Raw genomic sequence first — 26,474 nt, forward strand, 5'->3', positions numbered from 1 at the left:
CTTTATAGGTGAGACAGACCCAGTTCAAGTCACCGTGTACACATGACTACACTCAAGTTCATGTATATCACAATTTATATGTTGCCTTCATCAGAAGAACACTAACATTTCAGATAAGATAAGATACAACTTTATTCTCCCGAGGGAAATTGCATGTTGACAGAGGGAGTGAAACATGAGGGAGGAGGACCAGGTGAGGCCTGCTGCTCAGAGGGCCAAAATGCTTACGGCACCGGGTATTCCCAGGCGGTCTCCCATCCAAGTACTAACCTGGCCCGACGCTGATTAGCTTCCGAGATCAGACGAGATCGGGCGTGTTCAGAGTGGTATGGCCGTAAACGAGGAGAGCAGCCACACAGAGGCTCTTTATAGGTGAGACAGACCCAGTTCAAGTCACCGTGTACACATGACTACACTCAAGTTCATGTATATCACAATTTACATGATGCCTTCATCAGAAGAACACTAACATTTCAGATAAGATAAGATACAACTTTATTCTCCCGAGGGAAATTGCGTGTTCACAGAGGGAGTGAAACATGAGGGAGGAGGACCAGGTGAGGCCTTCTGCTCAGAGGGCCAAAGTGCTTACTGCACCGGGTATTCCCAGGCGGTCTCCCATCCAAGTACTAACCTGGCCCGACGCTGCTTAGCTTCCGAGATCAGACGAGATCGGGCGTGTTCAGAGTGGTATGGCCGTAAACGAGGAGAGCAGCCACACAGAGGCTCTTTATAGGTGAGACAGACCCAGTTCAAGTCACCGTGTACACATGACTACACTCAAGTTCATGTATATCACAATTTACATGATGCCTTTATCAGAAACACACATTTCTGGATAATGAAGTCTTACCTAATGAAACTGATAATCATCACATAGAACATACAGAGGGACCACTTACATCTCTGGCGCTCACTTTTATCCTCATCATCATCATCATCATCATCATCATCGTCACACAGTGGCTCGTGTACTACACTCCTCGTGCATTCAATCATCTCATATTATGCCCATGTGCAATACTCATTTTCTGAATGTATGCTTTCATATAAGATAAGATAAGATACAACTTTATTTTCCTGAGGGACATTGGGTGTTGACAGAGGGAGTGAAACATGAGGGAGGAGGACCAGGTGAGGCCTGCTGCTCAGAGGGCCAAAATGCTTACGGCACCGGGTATTCCCAGGCGGTCTCCCATCCAAGTACTAACCTGGCCCGACGCTGATTAGCTTCCGAGATCAGACGAGATCGGGCGTGTTCAGAGTGGTATGGCCGTAAACGAGGAGAGCAGCCACACAGAGGCTCTTTATAGGTGAGACAGACCCAGTTCAAGTCACCGTGTACACATGACTACACTCAAGTTCATGTATATCACAATTTACATGATGCCTTCACCAGAAACACACATTTCTGGATAATGAAGTCTTACCTAATGAAACTGATAATCATCACATAGAACATACAGAGGGACCACTTACATCTCTGACGCTCACTTTCATCATCATCATCATCATCGTCACACAGTGGCTCGTGTACTTCACTCCTCATGTGCATTCAATCATCTCATATTATGCCCATGTGCAATACTCATTTTCTGAATGTATGATTTCATATAAGATAACATAAGATACAACTTTGTTCTCCCGAGGGAAATTGCGTGTTCACAGAGGGAGTGAAACATGAGGGAGGAGGACCAGGTGAGGCCTGCTGCTCAGAGGGCCAAAATGCTTACTGCACCGGGTATTCCCAGGCGGTCTCCCATCCAAGTACGAACCTTGCCTGATGCTGCTTAGCTTCCGAGATCAGACGAGATCGGGCGTGTTTTTTTTTTTTCTCTTTTATTATCAAAAAATAAATATTTTTACAAATACATTTTACACAAGTAAATACAAGTCATTTCAAATCAAATCCAATTATTTCCAACAATCCATAACACCATTCATCACATCTTTTTTTTTTTCTTTTTTTTTTTCCTTCACCCATCACCCCTCACCCTTGACCTATTGACATTTGCACCCCACCCTGATTTCCACACACAAATAGACAGTTATCTTCCAGCACCTTTTGTTTGAAATTCTTGTCCCCACCATCCCACAGCAGACTCACATTCCTTTTCATAAAGTTACAGAAAAATCTCCAGATGTTCACTTTTTTGTCCTCGAAATGTGAATAGTTTCTCCGAAGTCTGATGACATGTTTGGCATAACTCAGAATGTAATTGATAAGCCATTTGTTCACCCCTGCTTTCCTTTCCTTATACCCAAATAGAAAAAACCTCTCCCATTTTTCCTTTTCCGTGATTGTGACTCTACATTTTTGAAAGCATTGGTCCAGTTTCTCAAAAAACACTTTTAACTCCTTACATTCAAAAATAAAGTGCCTAAATGTCTCCACTTCCACCTCACATATATCACAAACCTTGCTGTTGAGTCTATTTATCTGGTTTAGCACCAAATTGACAAATATTCTATTGTGTCTGAGCCTGAAATTTGTATCAAAGCACTCTGATGAAATGAACTTCACATTTAGATCTGACCAAATGTGCTCCCTCTGAAGCCCATGGAACTGCCTTAGCCATACTTCCTCAGCTGCCGCTTTCTTCTTTTCCTTTCCCAAAAACACTCTATATAGTATCTTGGAGTTAACTGATCGTATGTCATGCTCTTTCCCTCCTTGGATGAGGGAGAAACTGACCAACTCCAGAGCCTTCTCTGCCCTCCTCCCCTTCACCAGCGCCACCCAGCTACGAGGTAACCCCTCTAAAATTCTCTGGCATAGTCTTTTGATCTCTATTGGTCTCACTTTCCCTAATCTTCCCCTAACCTCCTGGATTACTTCCTCCTGCAGAAATCCACCACCTCTTTGGATAAAGTGCTTCACCTGATTTAAACCTAGTTCCTCCAAGTACCTCCCTGAAAATACCTTCCCCTGACACCTTATTGCCGGATTTCTGAAAACTGGTTGGTGTAACACCTGCTCCGCAGTCTCACATCTAAACTTTAAATCCCCCAGTAAAATATTCCACGCTTCAAGTATTTCCCCTGTAAATGCATTAACCTGTGCTCTTTCCCTTTGCTCCGTTTCCCTACATAGATTAAACACTCCTCTATTATCCCACCCCTGTAGGCAAGAGTCGAGGCACTTCTGCCACGCGTAAATCTTTGCGTTTCCCATAAATTTCCCTAACAGTCGAATCCGTGCACTAAGCTTTTTACTTTTCAGGTCCACCAATTTCAAACCGCCCTCCTTCTGCCCATTGATGAGCACCTTCCTGGCTATCAAATGCTGTTTTTTATTCCAGATGAAAGCACTCATCATGTCATTCAGCTTTCCTATTACCCTGTCCGGCATTTCACAGACTCTTAGCGCATACTGACACTTGGACAGGAGGAGGGCGTTAGTTACTATCACTTTACCCCTTAGATTCAATTTCCTCCCGGACCAGAAATCCAATCGCATTTTGATTTTTCCCTCTATTTCACCCCACGTTTGTTTTGTTGCTGCATCTCGATTCTTACCTACGTATACACCCAAAACCTTCACCATTTCATTTCTCTTTACAAAATTCCATTTATTTACACAATCGAAACCATCACCAAAGCCCATTAGCTCGGTTTTTTTCCCATTGATTTTGGCCCCAGATGCCCTCTCATAGCACTCTAAATGCTGCAGCACCCTGTCTACACTCCTCTCATCCCTAACCGTAATACTTATGTCATCTGCGTACTGGTAGATTTTCGTGTCCGTTTTATCTTCCATTTCAATCCCCAAAATCCCTGGGTCCCTCCTAATGAGGGCAGACAAGGGTTCTGCCGCTATGGAGTATAACATAGCTGAAAGCGGGCATCCTTGCCTGATTGACCTCTCCAGAGCGAAGCTCTCAGTTAACCTCCCGTTTATTTTCACCCTACTGATGGCATTCCTATATATTAACCTAATCCATTTAGTGAAACCTTCCCCGAAACCCATCTTTCCCAGTGTTTTAAACAAAAAATCATGATCCACCCTATCAAACGCCTTCTCTAAATCAACCCCTATGTACAGCCCTCCCTTCTGATTCATTTTGTCAAAGATGTCCTGGATCGATAAGATGATGTCACTAATGTCTCTCCCTACCACACCATAACACTGACAGGGATTCACCACTGTGCCTATCACCTCCTTCAATCTGTTTGCCAGGATTTTAGCCAGTATTTTATAATCTGTATTTAGCAGACTAATTGGCCTATAATTCCCCAAATCACCTTTGTCACCCTTATTCTTATACACCACTCGGATTAGCCCCGTGAAGAAGTCCCCAGATGCTTTCCCCTCCCGCTCCATGCATTGAAAGATTCTCAGGAGAATTGGCTTTATCACCTGTTTAAAGGTGATGTAAAATTCCCCCGATAACCCATCCAGCCCTGGACTTTTGTTCTTATTCAAACCATTTATTGCTCTTTCCAATTCTTCCTCTGTTATGTTTTTATCACAGTCTGCTCTGTCCTCTTCCCCTAATTTTTTTTCTATCCCTTCAAAAACACTGTGGTCTGTAGAGTTTACCTCCATCTTTGAAAAAAGTTTTTTAAAATGTTTATGAGCCACCTCCAGCATTTCCCCTGTCTTCTCCATTGTCTTACCCTCTTCATTTTTCAGGTTTTGCAGATGAGCTTTCTTTTGCTGTCTATTTTCAAGCCCTAAAAAGAAACTTGTATTCTTTTCCCCTTCTAAAATATCCTTCATCCTTGATCTGATAGCTGCCCCTCTGCTCCGTTTCTTCTCAAGCTCATCTAATTGTTTTCTCAGCATGAGATATTTTAGATTGTTGAAGTTTTCCTCTGCAATCGACCTTTCCAGCTCTTTATTAATCTGGTCTCTTAAACTATACTCAGTCCTTCTTTCCTTCTCCATTTTATTTTTACAATAGTTTATTGTCACTTTTTTGATGTGCAATTTCACCTCCTCCCACCACTCCCCCATATTTATACAACCCTCACCCTGCAGTTCTCTTTTTCTTTCTTTCAGTAGATTTTCAACTTTCTCCCTATATTTTCCATCCAGCAAAACACTGTTATTTAAACACCATAACCCTCCACCTTTGTGCTCTTTCTCCCCCAGCTCCACCCATAACCTTGCATGATCGCTAAACCCTGTGAACTCATACCAGCATTTTGAAATCTTTTTTTCCAGCCCAGATGCTAATAGACATAAGTCAATCCTGGACTGTTTAAGTTTCCCCAGAACCGTCTGTCGTCTGGAAAAGCCCCTTTCTCCCATATTGCGCACCCTCCACAGATCTACCAGGTTGAAATAGTCAAAAAGCTCATTTAGCGATTTCCTACTTATATCACTTTTGTATGTATTGTTGCTTGATATATCCAACCTCGTAAGTGCACAGTTAAAATCCCCCACTACACAAATGTTCCCTCCCAAATGCGGTTTTAGTTGATCAAAGAAAATTCCAGGCTTGTTGTCCTCATTCGGTGCATAAATATTCAAAAGTTTGTAAAGCACATTCCTGTAAATAAATTCAATACCGATCACCCTTCCCTCATCATCCTTCACTATTTCCTTAACATTTTGGATCTTATCTCCTTTAGCAAAAATAGCGACTCCGGCTCGTCCATTTACACCGTTGTTTGCCCACACTTTTCCAGCCCATGTATCCCTCAGATAGCTTCTCCACTCCCTTGTCCACTTAGTCTCTTGTACACAGAGGATGTCAAAAGTATCCACCCTTAAAACATCTCGCATCTTGTTAATACATCTTAAGCCGTTTGTGTTTTGCGATAGTATTTTTAACATTGTAAATACATAGAGATAAATCAGGCCCATCATCTTTATGCTACAGTTCACGTCTTACTTTTTCCTCTTTTTGATCCCCTTGTCTTCAGCATCCATTGCAGTCTTCTCTTCCCCAGCTCCTGGCTGTTTCCGAGGTCCATATCAGACTCCGAGTTCCCCGACTCTTGAGACCCCGTCAAGCATATCTCTGAGTCTGATTCTGGGGGCCGCTGAAGTTGAACAATTTTCACCTTCCTCTCCTTTCTCTCCGATGTATCCACACTCTGCCCCTCTGCTGCGTCTCCATGTCCCGGCACCTCAGCTGTCGATCCTCTCACCTCCATTCCTTGCTCTCCGCCCGACTCCAGTATGTCTCTTCCTTTCTCCGCTTCCCCCTCCGCACGATCCTTCTCGGTCTCCTCCCTCTCAGAGATATTCTCTCTCGATTCTTCCTGCTCCTCACGTTGCTTTCCTCCCGTCCCTGGAGCATGATCAACGTCCTCACAAACACATCTGCTGCTCTCCTTTTTGCAGCTCTGGCATTTGTTCCCTCTGCCCATGCACTCCCTTGCATAGTGCCCCTGCTCTCCACATTTTCTACAAAGGAAATCTGGACAGTCCCTCAGGATATGACCAGTCTGTATGCACTGTCTGCACACTTTCACCTGTTTGTCGTGCAAAACTCTGAAGAACTCTGCTCCAAAAGCCGTCTCAAACTTGGTCGAATATGGAAGTGATTGGACCGTCTCCGTGAATTTAACTTTCACGTATCTTGTTCCGTCAGCAATTCTAGTTCCCGGCCACATTCTCCTGATGATCGGGGATACTGCACTCACTCCCCAGCTGTTCAGCTTGCCCAGAATGACGCTGTCCGTGATATACGCCGGCAGCCCCAGAAACGAGACCACCAGCTCATCATTACATAACTCCTTGGACATGATCGCGGTCTGTCCAATTTTTATGCCGTCCAATAGTCTTTCTTTCCCCTTCGGGTGATTCATTGTGATCTCATATTTATTTCTGCCTGTGTACCGGCAGGCGATGATTTTCCCACAAGTGTCTTGTATTGCCTGGATCAGCTCCATTGCGGTCACTTTATCTTCTCCAATCAGCTCCAGGGCGAGCGTTAAATTTTGCTGAAACTCTTCAGCTTTATCCTTAATAATCCGTATCTCTTCCTCTCTGATGATTTCTCTCTCCTGCCCTCTTCCTCCTTCCGCATTTTCGGCTACGTCAGGCGCTGTCACCGCACGTGTGTCCTCCATTTCTCCCGTCATATTCTGACCGTCCACGGTCCTGTACGCCCGATCGTCTTTCACCATCGGCTCGTTTGCCTCGGCCGTCCGGTCCGGGCCCGGTGCAGCGACTCTGGCTCCCTTTCCTCTGGTTCTGACCATACTTGGAGCACAGTATAAACTATTTTCCATCAGGAAAACACAAACCAAACAAACAAATAAATAACTTAAAGTGTCCCCCAGACAGTCAAAACTGCTGGGGGTGGCTCCAAAAACCGAGCTATCAAAGAAACGAAAAATCTGGGCTTAAAGAAACGCCACAGTTCAAACTCAAAATCAAAATTGCCGCACAGGATCAGTCAAAATACACGCACGCCTGGAGCTCACACACACCTCCTCTTACTTCCGTGTTCAGAGTGGTATGGCCGTAAACGAGGAGAGCAGCCACACAGAGGCTCTTTTTAGGTGAGACAGACCCAGTTCAAGTCACCGGGTACACATGACTACACTCAAGTTCATGTATATCACAATTTATATGATGACTTCATCAGAAACACACATTTCTGGATAATGAAGTCTTACCTAATGAAACTGATAATCATCACATAGAACAAACAGAGGGACCACTTACATCTCTGGCGCTCACTTTCATCCTCATCATCATCATCATCATCATCACCATCATCGTCAAACAGTGGCTCGTGTACTTCACTCCTCATGTGCATTCAATCATCTCATATTATGCCCATGTGCAATACTCACTTTCTGAATGTATGCTTTCATATAAGATAAGATAAGATACAACTTTATTTTCCTGAGGGACATTGGGTGTTGGCAGAGGGAGTGAAACATGAGGGAGGAGGACCAGGTGAGGCCTGCTGCTCAGAGGGCCAAAATGCTTACTGCACCGGGTATTCCCAGGCGATCTCCCATCCAAGTACTAACCTGGCCCGACGCTGCTTAGCTTCCGAGATCAGACGAGATCGGGCGTGTTCAGAGTGGTATGGCCGTAAACGAGGAGAGCAGCCACACAGAGGCTCTTTATAGGTGAGACAGACCCAGTTCAAGTCACCGTGTACACATGACTACACTCAAGTTCATGTATATCACAATTTACATGATGCCTTCATCAGAAGAACACTAACATTTCAGATAAGATAAGATACAACTTTGTTCTCCCGAGGGAAATTGCGTGTTCACAGAGGGAGTGAAACATGAGGGAGGAGGACCAGGTGAGGCCTGCTGCTCAGAGGGCCAAAATGCTTACTGCACCGGGTATTCCCAGGCGGTCTCCCATCCAAGTACTAACCTGGCCCGACGCTGCTTAGCTTCCGAGATCAGACGAGATCGGGCGTGTTCAGAGTGGTATGGCCGTAAACGAGGAGAGCAGCCACACAGAGGCTCTTTTTAGGTGAGACAGACCCAGTTCAAGTCACCGGGTACACATGACTACACTCAAGTTCATGTATATCACAATTTATATGATGACTTCATCAGAAACACACATTTCTGGATAATGAAGTCTTACCTAATGAAACTGATAATCATCACATAGAACAAACAGAGGGACCACTTACATCTCTGGCGCTCACTTTCATCCTCATCATCATCATCATCATCATCACCATCATCGTCAAACAGTGGCTCGTGTACTTCACTCCTCATGTGCATTCAATCATCTCATATTATGCCCATGTGCAATACTCACTTTCTGAATGTATGCTTTCATATAAGATAAGATAAGATACAACTTTATTTTCCTGAGGGACATTGGGTGTTGGCAGAGGGAGTGAAACATGAGGGAGGAGGACCAGGTGAGGCCTGCTGCTCAGAGGGCCAAAATGCTTACTGCACCGGGTATTCCCAGGCGATCTCCCATCCAAGTACTAACCTGGCCCGACGCTGCTTAGCTTCCGAGATCAGACGAGATCGGGCGTGTTCAGAGTGGTATGGCCGTAAACGAGGAGAGCAGCCACACAGAGGCTCTTTATAGGTGAGACAGACCCAGTTCAAGTCACCGTGTACACATGACTACACTCAAGTTCATGTATATCACAATTTACATGATGCCTTCATCAGAAGAACACTAACATTTCAGATAAGATAAGATACAACTTTGTTCTCCCGAGGGAAATTGCGTGTTCACAGAGGGAGTGAAACATGAGGGAGGAGGACCAGGTGAGGCCTGCTGCTCAGAGGGCCAAAATGCTTACTGCACCGGGTATTCCCAGGCGGTCTCCCATCCAAGTACTAACCTGGCCCGACGCTGCTTAGCTTCCGAGATCAGACGAGATCGGGCGTGTTCAGAGTGGTATGGCCGTAAACGAGGAGAGCAGCCACACAGAGGCTCTTTATAGCTGAGACAGACCCAGTTCAAGTCACCGTGTACACATGACTACACTCAAGTTCATGTATATCACAATTTACATGATGCCTTTATCAGAAACACCACATTTCTGGATAATGAAGTCTTACCTAATGAAACTGATAATCATCACATAGAACATACAGAGGGACCACTTACATCTCTGACGCTCACTTTCATCCTCATCATCATCATTGTCACACAGTGGCTCGTGTACTTCACTCCTCATGTGCATTCAATCATCTCATATTATGCCCATGTGCAATACTCATTTTCTGAATGTATGATTTCATATAAGATAAGATAAGATACAACTTTATTCTCCTGAGGGACATTGGGTGTTGACAGAGGGAGTGAAACATGAGGGAGGAGGACCAGGTCAGGCCTGCTGCTCAGAGGGCCAAAATGCTTACGGCACCGGGTATTCCCAGGCGGTTTCCCATCCAAGTACTAAGCTGGCCCGACGCTGATTAGCTTCCGAGATCAGACGAGATCGGGCGTGTTCAGAGTGGTATGGACGTAAACGAGGAGAGAAGCCACACAGAGGCTCTTTATAGGTGAGACAGACCCAGTTCAAGTCACCGTGTACGCATGACTACACTCAAGTTCATGTATATCACAATTGACATGATGCCTTCATCATATACACACATTTCAGATAAGATAAGATACAACTTTATTCTCCCGAGGGAAATTGCATGTTCACAGAGGGAGTGAAACATGAGGGAGGAGGACCAGGTGAGGCCTGCTGCTCAGAGGGCCAAAATGCTTACTGCACCGGGTATTCCCAGGCGGTCTCCCATCCAAGTACTAACCTGGCCCGACGCTGCTTAGCTTCCGAGATCAGACGAGATCGGGCGTGTTCAGAGTGGTATGGCCGTAAACGAGGAGAGCAGCCACACAGAGGCTCTTTATAGCTGAGACAGACCCAGTTCAAGTCACCGTGTACACATGACTACACTCAAGTTCATGTATATCACAATTTACATGATGCCTTTATCAGAAACACCACATTTCTGGATAATGAAGTCTTACCTAATGAAACTGATAATCATCACATAGAACATACAGAGGGACCACTTACATCTCTGACGCTCACTTTCATCCTCATCATCATCATTGTCACACAGTGGCTCGTGTACTTCACTCCTCATGTGCATTCAATCATCTCATATTATGCCCATGTGCAATACTCATTTTCTGAATGTATGCTTTCATATAAGATAAGATAAGATACAACTTTATTCTCCTGAGGGACATTGGGTGTTGACAGAGGGAGTGAAACATGAGGGAGGAGGACCAGGTGAGGCCTGCTGCTCAGAGGGCCAAAATGCTTACGGCACCGGGTATTCCTAGGGGGTCTCCCATCCAAGTACTAAGCTGGCCCGATGCTGCTTAGCTTCCAAGATCAGACGAGATCAGGCTTGTTCAGAGTGGTATGGCCGTAAACGAGGAGAGGAGCCACACAGAGGCTCTTTATAGGTGAGACAGACCCAGTTCAAGTCACCGTGTACGCATGACTACACTCAAGTTCATGTATATCACAATTTACATGATGCCTTCATCAGAAGAACACTAACATTTCAGATAAGATAAGATACAACTTTGTTCTCCTGAGGGAAATTGCGTGTTCACAGAGGGAGTGAAACATGAGGGAGGAGGACCAGGTGAGGCCTGCTGCTCAGACGGCCAAAATGCTTACGGCACCGGGTATTCCCAGGCGGTCTCCCATCCAAGTACTAACCTGGCCCGACGCTGCTTAGCTTCCGAGATCAGACGAGATCGGGCGTGTTCAGAGTGGTCTGGCCGTAAACGAGGAGAGGAGCCACACAGAGGCTCTTTATAGGTGAGACAGACCCAGTTCAAGTCACCGTGTACGCATGACTACACTCAAGTTCATGTATATCACAATTTACATGATGCCTTCATCAGAAGAACACTAACATTTCAGATAAGATAAGATACAACTTTGTTCTCCCGAGGGAAATTGCGTGTTCACAGAGGGAGTGAAACATGAGGGAGGAGGACCAGGTGAGGCCTGCTGCTCAGAGGGCCAAAATGCTTACGGCACCGGGTATTCCCAGGCGGTCTCCCATCCAAGTACTTACCTGGCCCGACGCTGATTAGCTTCCGAGATCAGACGAGATCGGGCATGTTCAGAGTGGTATGGCCGTAAACGAGGAGAGCAGCCACACAGAGGCTCTTTATAGGTGAGACAGACCCAGTTCAAGTCACCGTGTACACATGACTACACTCAAGTTCATGTATATCACAATTTACATGATGCCTTCATCAGAAACACACATTTCTGGATAATGAAGTCTTACCTAATGAAACTGATAATCATCACATAGAACATACAGAGGGACCACTTACATCTCTGGCGCTCACTTTTATCCTCATCATCATCATCATCATCATCATCATCGTCACACAGTGGCTCGTGTACTTCACTCCTCATGTGCATTCAATCATCTCATATTATGCCCATGTGCAATACTCATTTTCTGAATGTATGATTTCATATAAGATAAGATAAGATACAACTTTATTCTCCTGAGGGACATTGGGTGTTGACAGAGGGAGTGAAACATGAGGGAGGAGGACCAGGTGAGGCCTGCTGCTCAGAGGGCCAAAATGCTTACTGCACCGGGTATTCCCAGGCAGTCTCCCATCCAAGTACTAACCTGGCCCGACGCTGCTTAGCTTCCGAGATCAGACGAGATCGGGCGTGTTCAGAGTGGTATGGCCTTAAACGAGGAAAGCAGCCACTCAGAGGCTCTTTATAGGTAAGACAGACCCAGTTCAAGTCACCGTGTACACATAACTACACTCAAGTTCATGTATATCACAATTGACATGATGCCTTCATCATAAACACACATTTCAGATAAGATAAGATACAACTTTATTCTCCCGAGGGAAATTGCGTGTTGACAGAGGGAGTGAAACATGAGGGAGGAGGACCAGGTGAGGCCTGCTGCTCAGAGGGCCAAAATGCTTACGGCACCCGGTATTCCCAGGCGGTCTCCCATCCAAGTACTAACCTGGCCCGACGCTGATTAGCTTCCGAGATCAGACGAGATCGGGCGTGTTCAGAGTGGTATGGACGTAAACGAGGAGAGAAGCCACACAGAGGCTCTTTATAGGTGAGACAGACCCAGTTCAAGTCACCGTGTACACATGACTACACTCAAGTTCATGTATATCACAATTTACATGATGCCTTCATCAGATACACACATTTCTGGATAATGAAGTCTTACCTAATGAAACTGATAATCATCACATAGAACATACAGAGGGACCACTTACATCTCTGGCGCTCACTTTTATCCTCATCATCATCATCATCATCATCATCATCGTCACACAGTGGCTCGTGTACTTCACTCCTCATGGGCATTCAATCATCTCATATTATGCCCATGTGCAATACTCATTTTCTGAATGTATGCTTTCATATAAGATAAGATAAGATACAACTTTATTCTCCTGAGGGACATTGGGTGTTGACAGAGGGAGTGAAACATGAGGGAGGAGGACCAGGTGAGGCCTGCTGCTCAGAGGGCCAAAATGCTTACGGCACCGGGTATTCCCAGGGGGTCTCCCATCCAAGTACTAACCTGGCCCGATGCTGCTTAGCTTCCAAGATCAGACGAGATCAGGCGTGTTCAGAGTGGTATGGCCGTAAACGAGTAGAGGAGCCACACAGAGGCTCTTTATAGGTGAGACAGACCCAGTTCAAATCACCGTGTAGGCATGACTACACTCAAGTTCATGTATATCACAATTTACATGATGCCTTTATCAGAAACACACATTTCTGGATAATGAAGTCTTACCTAATGAAACTGATAATCATCACATAGAACATACAGAGGGACCACTTACATCTCTGACGCTCACATTCATCCTCATCATCATCATTGTCACACAGTGGCTCGTGTACCTCACTCCTCATGTGCATTCAATCATCTCATATTATGCCCATGTGCAATACTCATTTTCTGAATGTATGCTTTCATATAAGATAAGATAAGATACAACTTTATTCTCCTGAGGGACATTGGGTGTTGACAGAGGGAGTGAAACATGAGGGAGGAGGACCAGGTGAGGCCTGCTGCTCAGACGGCCAAAATGCTTACGGCACCGGGTATTCCCAGGCGGTCTCCCATCCAAGTACTAACCTGGCCCGACGCTGCTTAGCTTCCGAGATCAGACGAGATCGGGCGTGTTCAGAGTGGTCTGGCCGTAAACGAGGAGAGGAGCCACACAGAGGCTCTTTATAGGTGAGACAGACCCAGTTCAAGTCACCGTGTACGCATGACTACACTCAAGTTCATGTATATCACAATTTACATGATGCCTTCATCAGAAGAACACTAACATTTCAGATAAGATAAGATACAACTTTGTTCTCCCGAGGGAAATTGCGTGTTCACAGAGGGAGTGAAACATGAGGGAGGAGGACCAGGTGAGGCCTGCTGCTCAGACGACCAAAATGCTTACGGCACCGGGTATTCCCAGGCGGTCTCCCATCCAAGTACTAACCTGGCCCGACGCTGCTTAGCTTCCGAGATCAGACGAGATCGGGCGTGTTCAGAGTGGTCTGGCCGTAAACGAGGAGAGGAGCCACACAGAGGCTCTTTATAGGTGAGACAGACCCAGTTCAAGTCACCGTGTACGCATGACTACACTCAAGTTCATGTATTTCACAATTTACATGATGCCTTCATCAGAAGAACACTAACATTTCAGATAAGATAAGATACAACTTTATTCTCCCGAGGGAAATTGCGTGTTGACAGAGGGAGTGAAACATGAGGGAGGAGGACCAGGTGAGGCCTGCTGCTCAGAGGGCCAAAATGCGTACGGCACCGGGTATTCCCAGGCGGTCTCCCATCCAAGTACTAACCTGGCCCGACGCTGATTAGCTTCCGAGATCAGATGAGATCGGGCATGTTCAGAGTGGTATGGCCGTAAACGAGGAGAGCAGCCACACAGAGGCTCTTTATAGGTGAGACAGACCCAGTTCAAGTCACCGTGTACACATGACTACACTCAAGTTCATGTATATCACAATTTACATGATGCCTTTATCAGAAACACACATTTCTGGATAATGAAGTCTTACCTAATGAAACTAATAATCATCACATAGAACATACAGAGGGACCACTTACATCTCTGGCGCTCACTTTTATCCTCATCATCATCATCATCATCATCATCATCGTCACACAGTGGCTCGTGTACTTCACTCCTCATGTGCATTCAATCATCTCATATTATGCCCATGTGCAATACTCATTTTCTGAATGTATGCTTTCATATAAGATAAGATAAGATACAACTTTATTCTCCTGAGGGACATTGGGTGTTGACAGAGGGAGTGAAACATGAGGGAGGAGGACCAGGTGAGGCCTGCTGCTCAGACGGCCAAAATGCTTACGGCACCGGGTATTCCCAGGCGGTCTCCCATCCAAGTACTAACCTGGCCCGACGCTGCTTAGCTTCCGAGATCAGACGAGATCAGGCGTGTTCAGAGTGGTCTGGCCGTAAACGAGGAGAGGAGCCACACAGAGGCTCTTTATAGGTGAGACAGACCCAGTTCAAGTCACCGTGTACGCATGACTACACTCAAGTTCATGTATATCACAATTTACATGATGCCTTCATCAGAAGAACACTAACATTTCAGATAAGATAAGATACAACTTTGTTCTCCCGAGGGAAATTGCGTGTTCACAGAGGGAGTGAAACATGAGGGAGGAGGACCAGGTGAGGCCTGCTGCTCAGAGGGCCAAAATGCTTACGGCACCGGGTATTCCCAGGCGGTCTCCCATCCAAGTACTAACCTGGCCCGACGCTGCTTAGCTTCCGAGATCAGACGAGATCGGGCGTGTTCAGAGTGGTCTGGCCGTAAACAAGGAGAGGAGCCACACAGAGGCTCTTTATAGGTGAGACAGACCCAGTTCAAGTCACCGTGTACGCATGACTACACTCAAGTTCATGTATATCACAATTTACATGATGCCTTCATCAGAAGAACACTAACATTTCAGATAAGATAAGATACAACTTTATTCTCCCGAGGGAAATTGCGTGTTGACAGAGGGAGTGAAACATGAGGGAGGAGGACCAGGTGAGGCCTGCTGCTCAGAGGGCCAAAATGCTTACGGCACCGGGTATTCCCAGGCGGTCTCCCATCCAAGTACTAACCTGGCCCGACGCTGATTAGCTTCCGAGATCAGACGAGATCGGGCGTGTTCAGAGTGGTATGGCCATAAACGAGGAGAGCAGCCACACAGAGGCTCTTTATAGGTGAGACAGACCCAGTTCAAGTCACCGTGTACACATGACTACACTCAAGTTCATGTATATCACAATTTACATGATGCCTTTATCAGAAACACACATTTCTGGATAATGAAGTCTTACCTAATGAAACTGATAATCATCACATAGAACATACAGAGGGACCACTTACATCTCTTACGCTCACTTTCATCCTCATCATCATCATTGTCACACAGTGGCTCGTGTACTTCACTCCTCATGTGCATTCAATCATCTCATATTATGCCCATGTGCAATACTCATTTTCTGAATGTATGCTTTCATATAAGATAAGATAAGATACAACTTTATTTTCCTGAGGGACTTTGGGTGTTGACAGAGGGAGTGAAACATGAGGGAGGAGGACCAGGTGAGGCCTGCTGCTCAGAGGGCCAAAATGCTTACGGCACCGGGTATTCCCAGGCGGTCTCCCATCCAAGTACTAACCTGGCCCGACGCTGCTTAGCTTCCGAGATCAGACGAGATCGGGCATGTTCAGAGTGGTATGGCCGTAAACGAGGAGAGCAGCCACACAGAGGCTCTTTATAGGTGAGACAGACCAAGTTCAAGTCACCGTGTACACATGACTACACTCAAGTTCATGTATATCACAATTTACATGATGCCTTCACCAGAAACACACATTTCTGGATAATGAAGTCTTACCTAATGAAACTGATAATCATCACATAGAACATACAGAGGGACCACTTACATCTCTGACGCTCACTTTCATCATCATCATCATCATCGTCACACAGTGGCTCGTGTACTTCACTCCTCATGTGCATTCAATCATCTCATATTATGCCCATGTGCAATACTCATTTTCTGAATGTATGATTTCATATAAGATAACATAAGATACAACTTTGTTCTCCCGAGGGAAATTGGGTGTTCACAGAGGGAGTTAAACATGAGGGAGGAGGACCAGGTGAGGCCTGCTGCTCAGAGGGCCAAAATGCTTACTGCACCGGGTATTCCCAGGCGGTCTCCCATCCAAGTACGAACCTTGCCTGATGCTGCTTAGCTTCCGAGATCAGACGAGATCGGGCGTGTTTTTTTTTTTCTCTTTTATTATCAAAAAATAAATATTTTTACAAATACATTTTACACAAGTAAATACAAGTCATTTCAAATCAAATCCAATTATTTCCAACAATCCATAACACCATTCATCACATCTTTTTTTTTTTCTTTTTTTTTTTCCTTCACCCATCACCCCTCACCCTTGACCTATTGACATTTGCACCCCACCCTGATTTCCACACACAAATAGACAGTTATCTTCCAGCACCTTTTGTTTGAAATTCTTGTCCCCACCATCCCACAGCAGACTCACATTCCTTTTCATAAAGTTACAGAAAAATCTCCAGATGTTCACTTTTTTGTCCTCGAAATGTGAATAGTTTCTCCGAAGTCTGATGACATGTTTGGCATAACTCAGAATGTAATTGATAAGCCATTTGTTCACCCCTGCTTTCCTTTCCTTATACCCAAATAGAAAAAACCTCTCCCATTTTTCCTTTTCCGTGATTGTGACTCTACATTTTTGAAAGCATTGGTCCAGTTTCTCAAAAAACACTTTTAACTCCTTACATTCAAAAATAAAGTGCCTAAATGTCTCCACTTCCACCTCACATATATCACAAACCTTGCTGTTGAGTCTATTTATCTGGTTTAGCACCAAATTGACAAATATTCTATTGTGTCTGAGCCTGAAATTTGTATCAAAGCACTCTGATGAAATGAACTTCACATTTAGATCTGACCAAATGTGCTCCCTCTGAAGCCCATGGAACTGCCTTAGCCATACTTCCTCAGCTGCCGCTTTCTTCTTTTCCTTTCCCAAAAACACTCTATATAGTATCTTGGAGTTAACTGATCGTATGTCATGCTCTTTCCCTCCTTGGATGAGGGAGAAACTGACCAACTCCAGAGCCTTCTCTGCCCTCCTCCCCTTCACCAGCGCCACCCAGCTACGAGGTAACCCCTCTAAAATTCTCTGGCATAGTCTTTTGATCTCTATTGGTCTCACTTTCCCTAATCTTCCCCTAACCTCCTGGATTACTTCCTCCTGCAGAAATCCACCACCTCTTTGGATAAAGTGCTTCACCTGATTTAAACCTAGTTCCTCCAAGTACCTCCCTGAAAATACCTTCCCCTGACACCTTATTGCCGGATTTCTGAAAACTGGTTGGTGTAACACCTGCTCCGCAGTCTCACATCTAAACTTTAAATCCCCCAGTAAAATATTCCACGCTTCAAGTATTTCCCCTGTAAATGCATTAACCTGTGCTCTTTCCCTTTGCTCCGTTTCCCTACATAGATTAAACACTCCTCTATTATCCCACCCCTGTAGGCAAGAGTCGAGGCACTTCTGCCACGCGTAAATCTTTGCGTTTCCCATAAATTTCCCTAACAGTCGAATCCGTGCACTAAGCTTTTTACTTTTCAGGTCCACCAATTTCAAACCGCCCTCCTTCTGCCCATTGATGAGCACCTTCCTGGCTATCAAATGCTGTTTTTTATTCCAGATGAAAGCACTCATCATGTCATTCAGCTTTCCTATTACCCTGTCCGGCATTTCACAGACTCTTAGCGCATACTGACACTTGGACAGGAGGAGGGCGTTAGTTACTATCACTTTACCCCTTAGATTCAATTTCCTCCCGGACCAGAAATCCAATCGCATTTTGATTTTTCCCTCTATTTCACCCCACGTTTGTTTTGTTGCTGCATCTCGATTCTTACCTACGTATACACCCAAAACCTTCACCATTTCATTTCTCTTTACAAAATTCCATTTATTTACACAATCGAAACCATCACCAAAGCCCATTAGCTCGGTTTTTTTCCCATTGATTTTGGCCCCAGATGCCCTCTCATAGCACTCTAAATGCTGCAGCACCCTGTCTACACTCCTCTCATCCCTAACCGTAATACTTATGTCATCTGCGTACTGGTAGATTTTCGTGTCCGTTTTATCTTCCATTTCAATCCCCAAAATCCCTGGGTCCCTCCTAATGAGGGCAGACAAGGGTTCTGCCGCTATGGAGTATAACATAGCTGAAAGCGGGCATCCTTGCCTGATTGACCTCTCCAGAGCGAAGCTCTCAGTTAACCTCCCGTTTATTTTCACCCTACTGATGGCATTCCTATATATTAACCTAATCCATTTAGTGAAACCTTCCCCGAAACCCATCTTTCCCAGTGTTTTAAACAAAAAATCATGATCCACCCTATCAAACGCCTTCTCTAAATCAACCCCTATGTACAGCCCTCCCTTCTGATTCATTTTGTCAAAGATGTCCTGGATCGATAAGATGATGTCACTAATGTCTCTCCCTACCACACCATAACACTGACAGGGATTCACCACTGTGCCTATCACCTCCTTCAATCTGTTTGCCAGGATTTTAGCCAGTATTTTATAATCTGTATTTAGCAGACTAATTGGCCTATAATTCCCCAAATCACCTTTGTCACCCTTATTCTTATACACCACTCGGATTAGCCCCGTGAAGAAGTCCCCAGATGCTTTCCCCTCCCGCTCCATGCATTGAAAGATTCTCAGGAGAATTGGCTTTATCACCTGTTTAAAGGTGATGTAAAATTCCCCCGATAACCCATCCAGCCCTGGACTTTTGTTCTTATTCAAACCATTTATTGCTCTTTCCAATTCTTCCTCTGTTATGTTTTTATCACAGTCTGCTCTGTCCTCTTCCCCTAATTTTTTTTCTATCCCTTCAAAAACACTGTGGTCTGTAGAGTTTACCTCCATCTTTGAAAAAAGTTTTTTAAAATGTTTATGAGCCACCTCCAGCATTTCCCCTGTCTTCTCCATTGTCTTACCCTCTTCATTTTTCAGGTTTTGCAGATGAGCTTTCTTTTGCTGTCTTTTTTCAAGCCCTAAAAAGAAACTTGTATTCTTTTCCCCTTCTAAGATATCCTTCATCCTTGATCTGATAGCTGCCCCTCTGCTCCGTTTCTTCTCAAGCTCATCTAATTGTTTTCTCAGCATGAGATATTTTAGATTGTTGAAGTTTTCCTCTGCAATCGACCTTTCCAGCTCTTTATTAATCTGGTCTCTTAAACTATACTCAGTCCTTCTTTCCTTCTCCATTTTATTTTTACAATAGTTTATTGTCACTTTTTTGATGTGCAATTTCACCTCCTCCCACCACTCCCCCATATTTATACAACCCTCACCCTGCAGTTCTCTTTTTCTTTCTTTCAGTAGATTTTCAACTTTCTCCCTATATTTTCCATCCAGCAAAACACTGTTATTTAAACACCATAACCCTCCACCTTTGTGCTCTTTCTCCCCCAGCTCCACCCATAACCTTGCATGATCGCTAAACCCTGTGAACTCATACCAGCATTTTGAAATCTTTTTTTCCAGCCCAGATGCTAATAGACATAAGTCAATCCTGGACTGTTTAAGTTTCCCCAGAACCGTCTGTCGTCTGGAAAAGCCCCTTTCTCCCATATTGCGCACCCTCCACAGATCTACCAGGTTGAAATAGTCAAAAAGCTCATTAAGCGATTTCCTACTTATATCACTTTTGTATGTATTGTTGCTTGATATATCCAACCTCGTAAGTGCACAGTTAAAATCCCCCACTACACAAATGTTCCCTCCCAAATGCGGTTTTAGTTGATCAAAGAAAATTCCAGGCTTGTTGTCCTCATTCGGTGCATAAATATTCAAAAGTTTGTAAAGCACATTCCTGTAAATAAATTCAATACCGATCACCCTTCCCTCATCATCCTTCACTATTTCCTTAACATTTTGGATCTTATCTCCTTTAGCAAAAATAGCGACTCCGGCTCGTCCATTTACACCGTTGTTTGCCCACACTTTTCCAGCCCATGTATCCCTCAGATAGCTTCTCCACTCCCTTGTCCACTTAGTCTCTTGTACACAGAGGATGTCAAAAGTATCCACCCTTAAAACATCTCGCATCTTGTTAATACATCTTAAGCCGTTTGTGTTTTGCGATAGTATTTTTAACATTGTAAATACATAGAGATAAATCAGGCCCATCATCTTTATGCTACAGTTCACGTCTTACTTTTTCCTCTTTTTGATCCCCTTGTCTTCAGCATCCATTGCAGTCTTCTCTTCCCCAGCTCCTGGCTGTTTCCGAGGTCCATATCAGACTCCGAGTTCCCCGACTCTTGAGACCCCGTCAAGCATATCTCTGAGTCTGATTCTGGGGGCCGCTGAAGTTGAACAATTTTCACCTTCCTCTCCTTTCTCTCCGATGTATCCACACTCTGCCTCTCTGCTGCGTCTCCATGTCCCGGCACCTCAGCTGTCGATCCTCTCACCTCCATTCCTTGCTCTCCGTCCGACTCCAGTATGTCTCTTCCTTTCTCCGCTTCCCCCTCCGCACGATCCTTCTCGGTCTCCTCCCTCTCAGAGATATTCTCTCTCGATTCTTCCTGCTCCTCACGTTGCTTTCCTCCCGTCCCTGGAGCATGATCAACGTCCTCACAAACACATCTGCTGCTCTCCTTTTTGCAGCTCTGGCATTTGTTCCCTCTGCCCATGCACTCCCTTGCATAGTGCCCCTGCTCTCCACATTTTCTACAAAGGAAATCTGGACAGTCCCTCAGGATATGACCAGTCTGTATGCACTGTCTGCACACTTTCACCTGTTTGTCGTGCAAAACTCTGAAGAACTCTGCTCCAAAAGCCGTCTCAAACTTGGTCGAATATGAAAGTGATTGGACCGTCTCCGTGAATTTAACTTTCACGTATCTTGTTCCGTCAGCAATTCTAGTTCCCGGCCACATTCTCCTGATGATCGGGGATACTGCACTCACTCCCCAGCTGTTCAGCTTGCCCAGAATGACGCTGTCCGTGATATACGCCGGCAGCCCCAGAAACGAGACCACCAGCTCATCATTACATAACTCCTTGGCATGATCGCGGTCTGTCCAATTTTTATGCCGTCCAATAGTCTTTCTTTCCCCTTCGGGTGATTCATTGTGATCTCATATTTATTTCTGCCTGTGTACCGGCAGGCGATGATTTTCCCACAAGTGTCTTGTATTGCCTGGATCAGCTCCATTGCGGTCACTTTATCTTCTCCAATCAGCTCCAGGGCGAGCGTTAAATTTTGCTGAAACTCTTCAGCTTTATCCTTAATAATCCGTATCTCTTCCTCTCTGATGATTTCTCTCTCCTGCCCTCTTCCTCCTTCCGCATTTTCGGCTACGTCAGGCGCTGTCACCGCACGTGTGTCCTCCATTTCTCCCGTCATATTCTGACCGTCCACGGTCCTGTACGCCCGATCGTCTTTCACCATCGGCTCGTTTGCCTCGGCCGTCCGGTCCGGGCCCGGTGCAGCGACTCTGGCTCCCTTTCCTCTGGTTCTAACCATACTTGGAGCACAGTATAAACTATTTTCCATCAGGAAAACACAAACCAAACAAACAAATAAATAACTTAAAGTGTCCCCCAGACAGTCAAAACTGCTGGGGGTGGCTCCAAAAACCGAGCTATCAAAGAAACGAAAAATCTGGGCTTAAAGAAACGCCACAGTTCAAACTCAAAATCAAAATTGCCGCACAGGATCAGTCAAAATACACGCACGCCTGGAGCTCACACACACCTCCTCTTACTTCCGTGTTCAGAGTGGTATGGCCGTAAATGAGGAGAGCAGCCACACAGAGGCTCTTTTTAGGTGAGACAGACCCAGTTCAAGTCACCGGGTACACATGACTACACTCAAGTTCATGTATATCACAATTTATATGATGCCTTCATCAGAAACACACATTTCTGGATAATGAAGTCTTACCTAATGAAACTGATAATCATCACATAGAACAAACAGAGGGACCACTTACATCTCTGGCGCTCACTTTCATCCTCATCATCATCATCATCATCATCATCATCATCGTCAAACAGTGGCTCGTGTACTTCACTCCTCATGTGCATTCAATCATCTCATATTATGCCCATGTGCAATACTCATTTTCTGAATGTATGCTTTCATATAAGATAAGATAAGATACAACTTTATTTTCCTGAGGGACATTGGGTGTTGGCAGAGGGAGTGAAACATGAGGAAGGAGGACCAGGTGAGGCCTGCTGCTCAGAGGGCCAAAATGCTTACGGCACCGGGTATTCCCAGGCGGTCTCCCATCCAAGTACTAACCTGGCCCGACGCTGCTTAGCTTCCGAGATCAGACGAGATCGGGCGTGTTCAGAGTGGTATGGCCGTAAACGAGGAGAGCAGCCACACAGAGGCTCTTTATAGGTGAGACAGACCCAGTTCAAGTCACCGTGTACACATGACTACACTCAAGTTCATGTATATCACAATTTACATGATGCCTTCATCAGAAGAACACTAACATTTCAGATAAGATAAGATACAACTTTGTTCTCCCGAGGGAAATTGCGTGTTCACAGAGGGAGTGAAACATGAGGGAGGAGGACCAGGTGAGGCCTGCTGCTCAGAGGGCCAAAATGCTTACTGCACCGGGTATTCCCAGGCGGTCTCTCATCCAAGTACTAACCTGGCCCGACGCTGCTTAGCTTCCGAGATCAGACGAGATCGGGCGTGTTCAGAGTGGTATGGCCGTAAACAAGGAAAGCAGCCACTCAGAGCCTCTTTATAGGTAAGACAGACCCAGTTCAAGTCACCGTGTACACATAACTACACTCAAGTTCATGTATATCACAATTTACATGATGCCTTCATCATATACACACATTTCAGATAAGATAAGATACAACTGTATTCTCCCGAGGGAAATTGCATGTTGACAGAGGGAGTGAAACATTAGGGAGGAGGACCAGGTGAGGCCTGCTGCTCAGAGGGCCAAAATGCTTACGGCACCCGGTATTCCCAGGCGGTCTCCCATCCAAGTACTAAGCTGGCCCGACGCTGATTAGCTTCCGAGATCAGACGAGATCGGGCGTGTTCAGAGTGGTATGGACGTAAACGAGGAGAGCAGCCACACAGAGGCTCTTTATAGGTGAGACAGACCCAGTTCAAGTCACCGTGTACACATGACTACACTCAAGTTCATGTATATCACAATTTACATGATGCCTTCATCAGAAACACACATTTCTGGATAATGAAGTCTTACCTAATGAAACTGATAATCATCACATAGAACATACAGAGGGACCACTTACATCTCTGGCGCTCACTTTTATCCTCATCATCATCATCGTCATCATCATCATCGTCACACAGTGGCTCGTGTACTTCACTCCTCATGTGCATTCAATCATCTCATATTATGCCCATGTGCAATACTCATTTTCTGAATGTATGCTTTCATATAAGATAAGATAAGATACAACTTTATTCTCCTGAGGGACATTGGGTGTTGACAGAGGGAGTGAAACATGAGGGAGGAGGACCAGGTGAGGCCTGCTGCTCAGAGGGCCAAAATGCTTACGGCACCGGGTATTCCCAGGGGGTCTCCCATCCAAGTACTAACCTGGCCCGATGCTGCTTAGCTTCCAAGATCAGACGAGATCAGGCGTGTTCAGAGTGGTATGGCCGTAAACGAGGAGAGGAGCCACACAGAGGCTCTTTATAGGTGAGACAGACCCAGTTCAAGTCACCGTGTACGCATGACTACACTCAAGTTCATGTATATCACAATTTACATGATGCCTTCATCAGAAGAACACTAACATTTCAGATAAGATAAGATACAACTTTATTCTCCCGAGGGAAATTGCGTGTTCACAGAGGGAGTGAAACATGAGGGAGGAGGACCAGGTGAGGCCTGCTGCTCAGAGGGCCAAAATGCTTACTGCACCGGGTATTCCCAGGCAGTCTCCCATCCAAGTACTAACCTGGCCCGACGCTGCTTAGCTTCCGAGATCAGACGAGATCGGGCATGTTCAGAGTGGTATGGCCGTAAACGAGGAGAGGAGCCACACAGAGGCTCTTTATAGGTGAGACAGACCCAGTTCAAGTCACCGTGTACGCATGACTACACTCAAGTTCATGTATACCACAATTTACATGATGCCTTCATCAGAAGAACACTAACATTTCAGATAAGATAAGATACAACTTTATTCTCCTGAGGGAAATTGCGTGTTGACAGAGGGAGTGAAACATGAGGGAGGAGGACCAGGTGAGGCCTGCTGCTCAGAGGGCCAAAATGCTTACGGCGCCGGGTATTCCCAGGCGGTCTCCCATCCAAGTACTAACCTGGCCCGACGCTGATTAGCTTCCGAGATCAGACGAGATCGGGCATGTTCAGAGTGGTATGGCCGTAAACGAGGAGAGCAGCCACACAGAGGCTCTTTATAGGTGAGACAGACCCAGTTCAAGTCACCGTGTACACATGACTACACTCAAGTTCATGTATATCACAATTTACATGATGCCTTCATCAGAAACACAAATTCCTGGATAATGAAGTCTTACCTAATGAAACTGATAATCATCACATAGAACATACAGAGGGACCACTTACATCTCTGGCGCTCACTTTTATCCTCATCATCATCATCATCATCATCATCATCGTCACACAGTGGCTCGTGTACTTCACTCCTCATGTGCATTCAATCATCTCATATTATGCCCATGTGCAATACTCATTTTCTGAATGTATGCTTTCATATAAGATAATATAAGATACAACTTTATTCTCCTGAAGGACATCGGGTGTTGACAGAGGGAGTGAAACATGAGGGAGGAGGACCAGGTGAGGCCTGCTGCTCAGAGGGCCAAAATGCTTACGGCTACGGGTATTCCCAGGCGGTCTCCCATCCAAGTACTAACCTGGCCCGATGCTGCTTAGCTTCCGAGATCAGACGAGATCGGGCTTGTTCAGAGTGGTATGGCCGTAAACGAGGAGAGCAGCCACACAGAGGCTCTTTATAGGTGAGACAGACCCAGTTCAAGTCACCGTGTACACATGACTACACTCAAGTTCATGTATATCACAATTTACATGATGCCTTCATCAGAAGAACATTAACATTTCAGATAAGATAAGATACAACTTTGTTCTCCCGAGGGAAATTGCTTGTTCACAGAGGGAGTGAAACATGAGGGAGGAGGACCAGGTGAGGCCTGCTGCTCAGAGGGCCAAAATGCTTACTGCACCGGGTATTCCCAGGCGGTCTCCCATCCAAGTACTAACCTGACCCGCCGCTGCTTAGCTTCCGCCGAGATCAGACGAGATCGGGCATGTTCAGAGTGGTCTGGCCGTAAACGAGGAGAGGAGCCACACAGAGGCTCTTTATAGGTGAGACAGACCCAGTTCAAGTCACCGTGTACGCATGACTACACTCAAGTTCATGTATATCACAATTTACATGATGCCTTCATCAGAAGAACACTAACATTTCAGATAAGATAAGATACAACTTTGTTCTCCCGAGGGAAATTGCGTGTTCACAGAGGGAGTGAAACATGAGGGAGGAGGACCAGGTGAGGCCTGCTGCTCAGAGGGCCAAAATGCTTACGGCACCGGGTATTCCCAGGCGGTCTCCCATCCAAGTACTAACCTGGCCCGACGCTGATTAGCTTCCGAGATCAGACGAGATCGGGCATGTTCAGAGTGGTATGGCCGTAAACGAGGAGAGCAGCCACACAGAGGCTCTTTATAGGTGAGACAGACCCAGTTCAAGTCACCGTGTACACATGACTACACTCAAGTTCATGTATATCACAATTTACATGATGCCTTCATCAGAAACACAAATTCCTGGATAATGAAGTCTTACCTAATGAAACTGATAATCATCACATAGAAC

General features: G+C 45.4%; 28 non-coding genes and 3 pseudogenes across 28 annotated transcripts; all 31 read right to left on the bottom strand.

The window, feature by feature from the left end:
- Window positions 1–221: 221 nt before the first annotated feature.
- LOC142998871 (5S ribosomal RNA) lies at window positions 222–340 on the bottom strand. The gene has a single exon (XR_012963158.1). It is a non-coding gene; the product is annotated as a 5S ribosomal RNA (ribosomal RNA).
- Window positions 341–585: 245 nt separating this feature from the next.
- On the bottom strand, window positions 586–704 carry LOC142997172 (5S ribosomal RNA). Its single transcript, XR_012961907.1, has one exon. It is a non-coding gene; the product is annotated as a 5S ribosomal RNA (ribosomal RNA).
- Window positions 705–1,162: 458 nt separating this feature from the next.
- LOC142998872 (5S ribosomal RNA) lies at window positions 1,163–1,281 on the bottom strand. Its single transcript, XR_012963159.1, has one exon. It is a non-coding gene; the product is annotated as a 5S ribosomal RNA (ribosomal RNA).
- A 6,614-nt stretch (window positions 1,282–7,895) lies between these two features.
- On the bottom strand, window positions 7,896–8,014 carry LOC142997512 (5S ribosomal RNA). Its single transcript, XR_012962235.1, has one exon. It is a non-coding gene; the product is annotated as a 5S ribosomal RNA (ribosomal RNA).
- A 245-nt stretch (window positions 8,015–8,259) lies between these two features.
- Window positions 8,260–8,378, bottom strand: LOC142997174 (5S ribosomal RNA). The gene has a single exon (XR_012961909.1). It is a non-coding gene; the product is annotated as a 5S ribosomal RNA (ribosomal RNA).
- A 463-nt stretch (window positions 8,379–8,841) lies between these two features.
- Window positions 8,842–8,960, bottom strand: LOC142997513 (5S ribosomal RNA). The gene has a single exon (XR_012962236.1). It is a non-coding gene; the product is annotated as a 5S ribosomal RNA (ribosomal RNA).
- A 245-nt stretch (window positions 8,961–9,205) lies between these two features.
- LOC142997175 (5S ribosomal RNA) lies at window positions 9,206–9,324 on the bottom strand. Its single transcript, XR_012961910.1, has one exon. It is a non-coding gene; the product is annotated as a 5S ribosomal RNA (ribosomal RNA).
- A 446-nt stretch (window positions 9,325–9,770) lies between these two features.
- LOC142997970 (5S ribosomal RNA) lies at window positions 9,771–9,889 on the bottom strand. Its single transcript, XR_012962672.1, has one exon. It is a non-coding gene; the product is annotated as a 5S ribosomal RNA (ribosomal RNA).
- A 241-nt stretch (window positions 9,890–10,130) lies between these two features.
- Window positions 10,131–10,249, bottom strand: LOC142997176 (5S ribosomal RNA). Its single transcript, XR_012961911.1, has one exon. It is a non-coding gene; the product is annotated as a 5S ribosomal RNA (ribosomal RNA).
- A 446-nt stretch (window positions 10,250–10,695) lies between these two features.
- Window positions 10,696–10,814, bottom strand: LOC142998269 (5S ribosomal RNA; annotated as a pseudogene).
- A 245-nt stretch (window positions 10,815–11,059) lies between these two features.
- Window positions 11,060–11,178, bottom strand: LOC142998916 (5S ribosomal RNA). The gene has a single exon (XR_012963202.1). It is a non-coding gene; the product is annotated as a 5S ribosomal RNA (ribosomal RNA).
- Window positions 11,179–11,423: 245 nt separating this feature from the next.
- LOC142997365 (5S ribosomal RNA) lies at window positions 11,424–11,542 on the bottom strand. The gene has a single exon (XR_012962093.1). It is a non-coding gene; the product is annotated as a 5S ribosomal RNA (ribosomal RNA).
- Window positions 11,543–12,002: 460 nt separating this feature from the next.
- On the bottom strand, window positions 12,003–12,121 carry LOC142997975 (5S ribosomal RNA). The gene has a single exon (XR_012962677.1). It is a non-coding gene; the product is annotated as a 5S ribosomal RNA (ribosomal RNA).
- Window positions 12,122–12,362: 241 nt separating this feature from the next.
- LOC142997476 (5S ribosomal RNA) lies at window positions 12,363–12,481 on the bottom strand. The gene has a single exon (XR_012962200.1). It is a non-coding gene; the product is annotated as a 5S ribosomal RNA (ribosomal RNA).
- A 460-nt stretch (window positions 12,482–12,941) lies between these two features.
- LOC142997711 (5S ribosomal RNA) lies at window positions 12,942–13,060 on the bottom strand. The gene has a single exon (XR_012962423.1). It is a non-coding gene; the product is annotated as a 5S ribosomal RNA (ribosomal RNA).
- A 445-nt stretch (window positions 13,061–13,505) lies between these two features.
- LOC142998917 (5S ribosomal RNA) lies at window positions 13,506–13,624 on the bottom strand. The gene has a single exon (XR_012963203.1). It is a non-coding gene; the product is annotated as a 5S ribosomal RNA (ribosomal RNA).
- A 245-nt stretch (window positions 13,625–13,869) lies between these two features.
- Window positions 13,870–13,988, bottom strand: LOC142998918 (5S ribosomal RNA). Its single transcript, XR_012963204.1, has one exon. It is a non-coding gene; the product is annotated as a 5S ribosomal RNA (ribosomal RNA).
- Window positions 13,989–14,233: 245 nt separating this feature from the next.
- On the bottom strand, window positions 14,234–14,352 carry LOC142997441 (5S ribosomal RNA). Its single transcript, XR_012962167.1, has one exon. It is a non-coding gene; the product is annotated as a 5S ribosomal RNA (ribosomal RNA).
- Window positions 14,353–14,812: 460 nt separating this feature from the next.
- Window positions 14,813–14,931, bottom strand: LOC142997284 (5S ribosomal RNA). Its single transcript, XR_012962017.1, has one exon. It is a non-coding gene; the product is annotated as a 5S ribosomal RNA (ribosomal RNA).
- A 245-nt stretch (window positions 14,932–15,176) lies between these two features.
- On the bottom strand, window positions 15,177–15,295 carry LOC142998919 (5S ribosomal RNA). Its single transcript, XR_012963205.1, has one exon. It is a non-coding gene; the product is annotated as a 5S ribosomal RNA (ribosomal RNA).
- Window positions 15,296–15,540: 245 nt separating this feature from the next.
- LOC142997161 (5S ribosomal RNA) lies at window positions 15,541–15,659 on the bottom strand. Its single transcript, XR_012961896.1, has one exon. It is a non-coding gene; the product is annotated as a 5S ribosomal RNA (ribosomal RNA).
- A 445-nt stretch (window positions 15,660–16,104) lies between these two features.
- LOC142998774 (5S ribosomal RNA) lies at window positions 16,105–16,223 on the bottom strand. The gene has a single exon (XR_012963068.1). It is a non-coding gene; the product is annotated as a 5S ribosomal RNA (ribosomal RNA).
- Window positions 16,224–22,835: 6,612 nt separating this feature from the next.
- Window positions 22,836–22,954, bottom strand: LOC142998672 (5S ribosomal RNA). Its single transcript, XR_012962971.1, has one exon. It is a non-coding gene; the product is annotated as a 5S ribosomal RNA (ribosomal RNA).
- A 245-nt stretch (window positions 22,955–23,199) lies between these two features.
- On the bottom strand, window positions 23,200–23,318 carry LOC142997709 (5S ribosomal RNA). The gene has a single exon (XR_012962422.1). It is a non-coding gene; the product is annotated as a 5S ribosomal RNA (ribosomal RNA).
- A 241-nt stretch (window positions 23,319–23,559) lies between these two features.
- Window positions 23,560–23,678, bottom strand: LOC142997845 (5S ribosomal RNA). The gene has a single exon (XR_012962553.1). It is a non-coding gene; the product is annotated as a 5S ribosomal RNA (ribosomal RNA).
- Window positions 23,679–24,138: 460 nt separating this feature from the next.
- LOC142997712 (5S ribosomal RNA) lies at window positions 24,139–24,257 on the bottom strand. The gene has a single exon (XR_012962424.1). It is a non-coding gene; the product is annotated as a 5S ribosomal RNA (ribosomal RNA).
- A 245-nt stretch (window positions 24,258–24,502) lies between these two features.
- On the bottom strand, window positions 24,503–24,621 carry LOC142997720 (5S ribosomal RNA). The gene has a single exon (XR_012962432.1). It is a non-coding gene; the product is annotated as a 5S ribosomal RNA (ribosomal RNA).
- A 245-nt stretch (window positions 24,622–24,866) lies between these two features.
- Window positions 24,867–24,985, bottom strand: LOC142997435 (5S ribosomal RNA). Its single transcript, XR_012962161.1, has one exon. It is a non-coding gene; the product is annotated as a 5S ribosomal RNA (ribosomal RNA).
- A 460-nt stretch (window positions 24,986–25,445) lies between these two features.
- LOC142998140 (5S ribosomal RNA) lies at window positions 25,446–25,564 on the bottom strand (annotated as a pseudogene).
- Window positions 25,565–25,809: 245 nt separating this feature from the next.
- Window positions 25,810–25,931, bottom strand: LOC142998360 (5S ribosomal RNA; annotated as a pseudogene).
- Window positions 25,932–26,176: 245 nt separating this feature from the next.
- Window positions 26,177–26,295, bottom strand: LOC142997223 (5S ribosomal RNA). Its single transcript, XR_012961957.1, has one exon. It is a non-coding gene; the product is annotated as a 5S ribosomal RNA (ribosomal RNA).
- Window positions 26,296–26,474: the final 179 nt, after the last annotated feature.

Source organism: Genypterus blacodes, unplaced genomic scaffold (genome assembly GCF_046128005.1).
Source record: "Genypterus blacodes isolate CSIRO-AG114 ecotype Tasmania unplaced genomic scaffold, CSIRO-AGI_Gbla_v1 ptg000039l_1, whole genome shotgun sequence".
In the NCBI taxonomy this organism is placed as follows: Eukaryota; Metazoa; Chordata; class Actinopteri; order Ophidiiformes; family Ophidiidae; genus Genypterus; species Genypterus blacodes.